The sequence below is a fragment of the Mustela lutreola genome, chromosome X, assembly GCF_030435805.1.
Source record: "Mustela lutreola isolate mMusLut2 chromosome X, mMusLut2.pri, whole genome shotgun sequence".
In the NCBI taxonomy this organism is placed as follows: Eukaryota; Metazoa; Chordata; class Mammalia; order Carnivora; family Mustelidae; genus Mustela; species Mustela lutreola.
In genome coordinates this window covers 32,229,855-32,234,989 of record NC_081308.1, presented here as the reverse complement: position 1 = coordinate 32,234,989, position 5,135 = coordinate 32,229,855, and the positions used below count along the sequence as shown (strand labels likewise).

Genomic DNA, 5,135 nt, shown 5'->3' with positions numbered 1-5,135 from the left:
GAACTTTATTAACCTTATTTCAAACTGTGTTCCCAGGCTTCTTCAGCTTAATTAACTGCAGAGAATGAATTGTGTATAAGCAAAAACTGAAAAGAGCTGCACGCCTTGGGCTTAAAAATATTAGAGATCTAGATTTTGTCAGACTCATGAACAAAATTTTAAAAAGCAGGCATAATACTCTGGAAAACAGCATAGAGTTTCCTCAAGAAGTTGAAAATAGAGCTACCTTATGACCCAGCAATCACACTACTGGGTATTTACCCTAAAGATACAAATGTAGTGATCTGAAGGGGCATGTGCACCTGAATATTTATAGCAGCAATGTCCACAATAGCCAAACTATGGAAAGAATCTAGATGTCCATCAACAGATGAATGGATAAAGAAGATGTGAGATATATATATATATATATATACACACACATACATACAATGGTATATTATGCAGCCATCAAAAGAAATGGAATCTTGCCATTTGCAATGAAATGGATGGAACTAGAGGGTATTATGCTGAGTGAAGTAAGTCAATCAGAGAAAGACAATTATCATATGAGCCCCCTGATATGAGGAATTTGAGAGGCAGGATGAGGGCCTTGGGAGGGGGTAGGGAAGGAAAAAATGAAACAAGATGGGATCCAGAGGGAGACAAATCATAATCTCACAAAACAAACTGAGGGTTGCCGGGGGGAGGGGGGTATGGAGAGTGTGGTGGGGTTATGGACATTGGGAAGGGCATGTGATATGGTGAGGGCTGTGAAGTGTGTAAACCTAACGATTCACAGACCTGTACTTGTGGGGCAAATAATACATTATATGTTAATAAAAATAATTAATATAAAAAGGAGCCATGTATAAACTAGCAGCTCCCAGAAACTTTTTCAAGTTTTATCTTCTTCAGAACTTGACTCAATTCGGTTTGCTTCATTCTTGGAAGCTTCATCACGATTCTCCACAAGATCTGGAACGTCATCACCTTCCTCCTCTCCGGCAGCAAGTGGGGCTTTTCCGTCCACAGACTGTGTGGGCAGAACTTCAGCCAGTCTTCTTCAGCTAGTCAGACTGTCTGCACCAATTTGGTTTAAGACAGTGGGTAGCATTTCTGTCAACTGCTTTGTCTCAGCATGGCCCAAAATGGTGAAAGTGTTTGTCACTGGCGATGCCTGAACTTTGGGGTTGTGAGAGTGGATCGCTGTTCCTTGGTCTGTGAACATACTCACTTCTTCAATACCAGACATACTGTTTACCCCTAACTTCTTTAAGGAGAACTGAAGTTTTTTTTTTTTTTTTTTTTTTTTATCATCCACTGTAGCTGTTCTATGAACCACCTTCTTCAGGCGAGCAGTTTCTTTCCCACCAATGCACACTTGTGCTTGCAGTTTGGAGTTTATCTTGGTTCATGGTAGTTACTTTCATCTTGTTGGAGTGGAAATGGGATACCGCAGGGGGAATAGGGTTGGCGCTCAGGGGGTCTCGGGTGGACCAGCTGAGATGAGGTGTTGGTACTGATACATTTTTTTAAAAACTAAAGTCCGTAATTTATATCAGGATCTTTTGTTATGTTTTATACTCTACGGGTTTTGAAAAATGCATAATGACATGGATCCAGCATTACAGTACCATACAGAACAATAATTCCACTGCTTTTAAAAATTGCCTATGCTGGGCTCCTGGGTGGCTCAGTTGGTTGAGCAACTGCCTTCGGCTCAGGTCATGATCCTGGAGTCCTGGGATCGAGCCCTGCATTGGGGTTCCCTGCTCAACGGGAGGGAGCCATGGGGGTTTGCTTCTCCTTCTGACCTTCTCCCTTTCATGCTTGCTGGTTCTCATTCTCTCTCTCTCTCAAATAAATATATAAAATATTTTTTAAAAATTGCCTATGCTCTACCTATTAGCCCTCTCTCTCTCCCTATGAATGAACCCCCCCCCCCCTCAACAACCAGTGATCTTTCTACTGTCTCCACAGTTTCGCTATTTTCAGAATGTCATTAGTTGGAATCATTCAGTATGTAGCCTTTTCAGATTAGTTACTTTCACTTAGCAATATGCATTTAAGTTTCCTCCATTCTTTTTGTGGCCTGATTGTTCATTTTTTTCCCAAAAGATTTTATTTCAGAGACAGAATGTGTACCTGCATGCACACATGCAAGCCTGAGTGGGGAGAGGGAAGAGGAAAGCAGACTCTCCACTGAGCAGAGAGCATGATGAGGGACTCGATCCCAGGACCCTGAGATCATGACCTGAGCTGAAGGTAGACGCTTAACCAACTGAGCCACCCAGGTGCCCCTTGATGGCTCATTTCTTTTTAGCAATGAATAATATGCCATTGTGTGGATGTACCACAGTTTACACCTGTTGAAGCACATTTTGGTTGCTTCCAAGATGTGGCAATTATGAATAAAGTTGCCATATATATCCATATGCTGGTTTTTATGTGCACCTAAGATTTCAGCTCAACTGGGAAAACACCAAGAAGAATTTTTGCTAGATCTTATGCTTAAACTACACTTATTTTTGTAAAAACCATCCAAACTGACTGTACCTCTTTGTACTCCCATCAGCAATGAATGAAAATTCCTGTTGCTCCATCTCTTTACCAGTACTTGGTGTTGTGATTATTTTGGATGTTAGTCATTGTAAAAGGTATGTGGTGTTTTAATTAGCAATTTCCTAAGGACATGATGCTGAGCATGTTTTTAGAATGTATTTTATTCAAGTAGAGTCGTCGCACAATTTAGAGCATATTTTTATAGGATTTATGCAACTTGTATATCTTCTTTTGATGAGGTGTCTATTCAGATTTTTTGCCTATTTTGTTAATCAGGTTTTGTTTTCTTACTGAGATTTTTAAATTCCTTGTATATTTTAGATGTTTTATCTTACAAATGTTTTGCAAACATCCCAAGTGTGTGGCTTTTCATCTGCTAATATTATCTTTCACAGAGCAGTTTTACATTTTAAATAAGTGCAACTGTTTTTTCCTGAGTCATGCTTTTGGTATTGTATCTAGAAAGTCCCGGTCATCCCAAGGTCACCTGGATTTTCTATATTATTTTGCATTTTAAATGTAGGTCATGATCCATTTTGAATTAATTTTTGAAATTACAACATTTGTATCTAGATTCCATTTTTGCATGTGGATGTCCAGATGTTCCAGAACCATTTGTTGGAGAGATTATCTTTTACCTCTTTGTCAAAGTCCAGTTGACTATATTTGTGGTTATCAATTTCTGGGCTTTCTAATCTCTTCCATTCCATTGCTCTATAGAGCTGTTCTTTTCTAGTACCATAGACTATCTTGATCATTATAACTTTATGTCAGATTTTGAAATGAAGTAGTGTGAATTTTCCAACTGTGCCCTTCTTCCGAATTATATTGGCTAATCTAGGTGTTTCACCTTTCCACATAAACTTCAGAATCAGTTTGCCAATACCTACAAAATTGCTTGTTGGGATTTTGGGTGAGATTGAATGGATTGAGTTAAGAATAATGGATATTGTAACAATACTGACTCTTCTAAATCATGATCATGGGGGCACCTGGGTGGCTCAGTGGGTTAAAGCCTCTGCCTTCGGCTCAGGTCATGATCTCAGGTCCTGGGATCAAGCCCCGCATTGGGCTCTCTGCTCGGCAGGGAGCCTGCTTCCTCCTCTCCCTCTGCCTGCCTCTCTGCCGACTTGTGATCTGTCTCTGCCAAAGAAATAAATAAAATCTTTAAAAAAAAAATCATGAACATGGATCAGCTCTCATTTGGATCTTGATTTTATTTTTCACCAATGCTAAATAGTTTTCTGCATAGAATTCCTGTACATATTTTGTTAGTCTTCTACATACATACTTATTTATTTGGTGCCATTATAAACAATATATATTTTTTTAAAGTTCAGATTTTAATTTTTCATTGCTTATTGATTTTTGTATACTTACCTGGTATCCTGAAACCTTGTTTTATTTGCTCAGGAGTTCCAGAATTTTTTTTTTTCCTAAGAGTTTCCCAGAAGACTGAGGATTTTCTAGATAAACATCTCTGAGGGGTGCCTGGGTGTCTCAGTCAGTTGGGCATGGGCCTTTGGCTTGGGTAGTGCTTTCAGGGTCCTGGGATTGAGTCTCGTATCAGGCTCCCTGCTCAACAGGGAATCTGCTTTTCCCTCTGCCCCTGCCCCTTGCTTGTGCTCTCTCTCTCTCTCTCAAATAAATTCTTTTTAAAAAATATGTAAATAAAAACAGTATTATTTTTTCCTTTATAATCTGAATAGCTTTTTATTTCTTTTACCTATCTTATTGCACTAGCTTGAACTTCCAGAATGATGTTAAGAAGGAGTGTAAGAGAGGATACCTTTTCTTTGTTCCTTACTATGGGGGGAAGCACCACATTTCTCACCTATTAACTATAAATTTTGGAAATACTTTTCTAAGAATTTTTAAATTTTTTAAAAATCTTTTCTCCCCAAAGATTTATTTATTTATTTGACAGAAAGAGATCACAGGAAGGCATAGAGACAGGCAGAGACAGAGGAGGAAGCAGGCTCCCTGCGGAGGGGAGCCCGATGCGGGGCTCGATCCCAGGACCCCTGGGACCATGAGCTGAGCCGAAGGCAGAGGCTTTAACCCACTGAGCCACCCAGGCGCCTCAACAATTTTTAATTTTAAGTGATCTCTATACCCAACATTGGGCTTGAACTCACAACCTGGAGACCAGGAGTCACATGCTCTACCGACTGAGCTAGCCAGGTACCCCTAGATATTCTTTATAAAAGTGAGAAAAGTTATCTATTCTTAATTTGCTAAGATTTTTTATTGTGAATGCATGTCATATTTTGTTATATGCTTTTTCTGCAGAAATTGATATGACTGTACAAGTTTTATTCCTTAACCTATCGGTATGGTGATTAACACTGATGATTTTCAAATGTGAACCAGCCCTTCATGCCTGTAATAAATTGCCAATGGTTGTTGTTTTATTTTGTTTTTGTTTTCTTTCTCATGTTTATCCTGACTCATGTTTTCTGAGCTTCCTGGATTTGTGGTTTGGTGTCTGTCAATAACTTTGGCAAGTTCTAAGCCATGAATACTTGAAATATTTTTTGTTCTGTACTTCTTCCTGCTTTTGACACTCCAGTTACACATAATTTACACAT

General features: G+C 39.1%; 1 pseudogene; it reads right to left on the bottom strand.

Moving 5' to 3' along the window:
- Positions 1-877: 877 nt before the first annotated feature.
- On the bottom strand, positions 878-1,412 carry LOC131820916 (transcription factor BTF3-like; annotated as a pseudogene).
- Between the last annotated feature and the right edge of the window lie 3,723 nt (positions 1,413-5,135).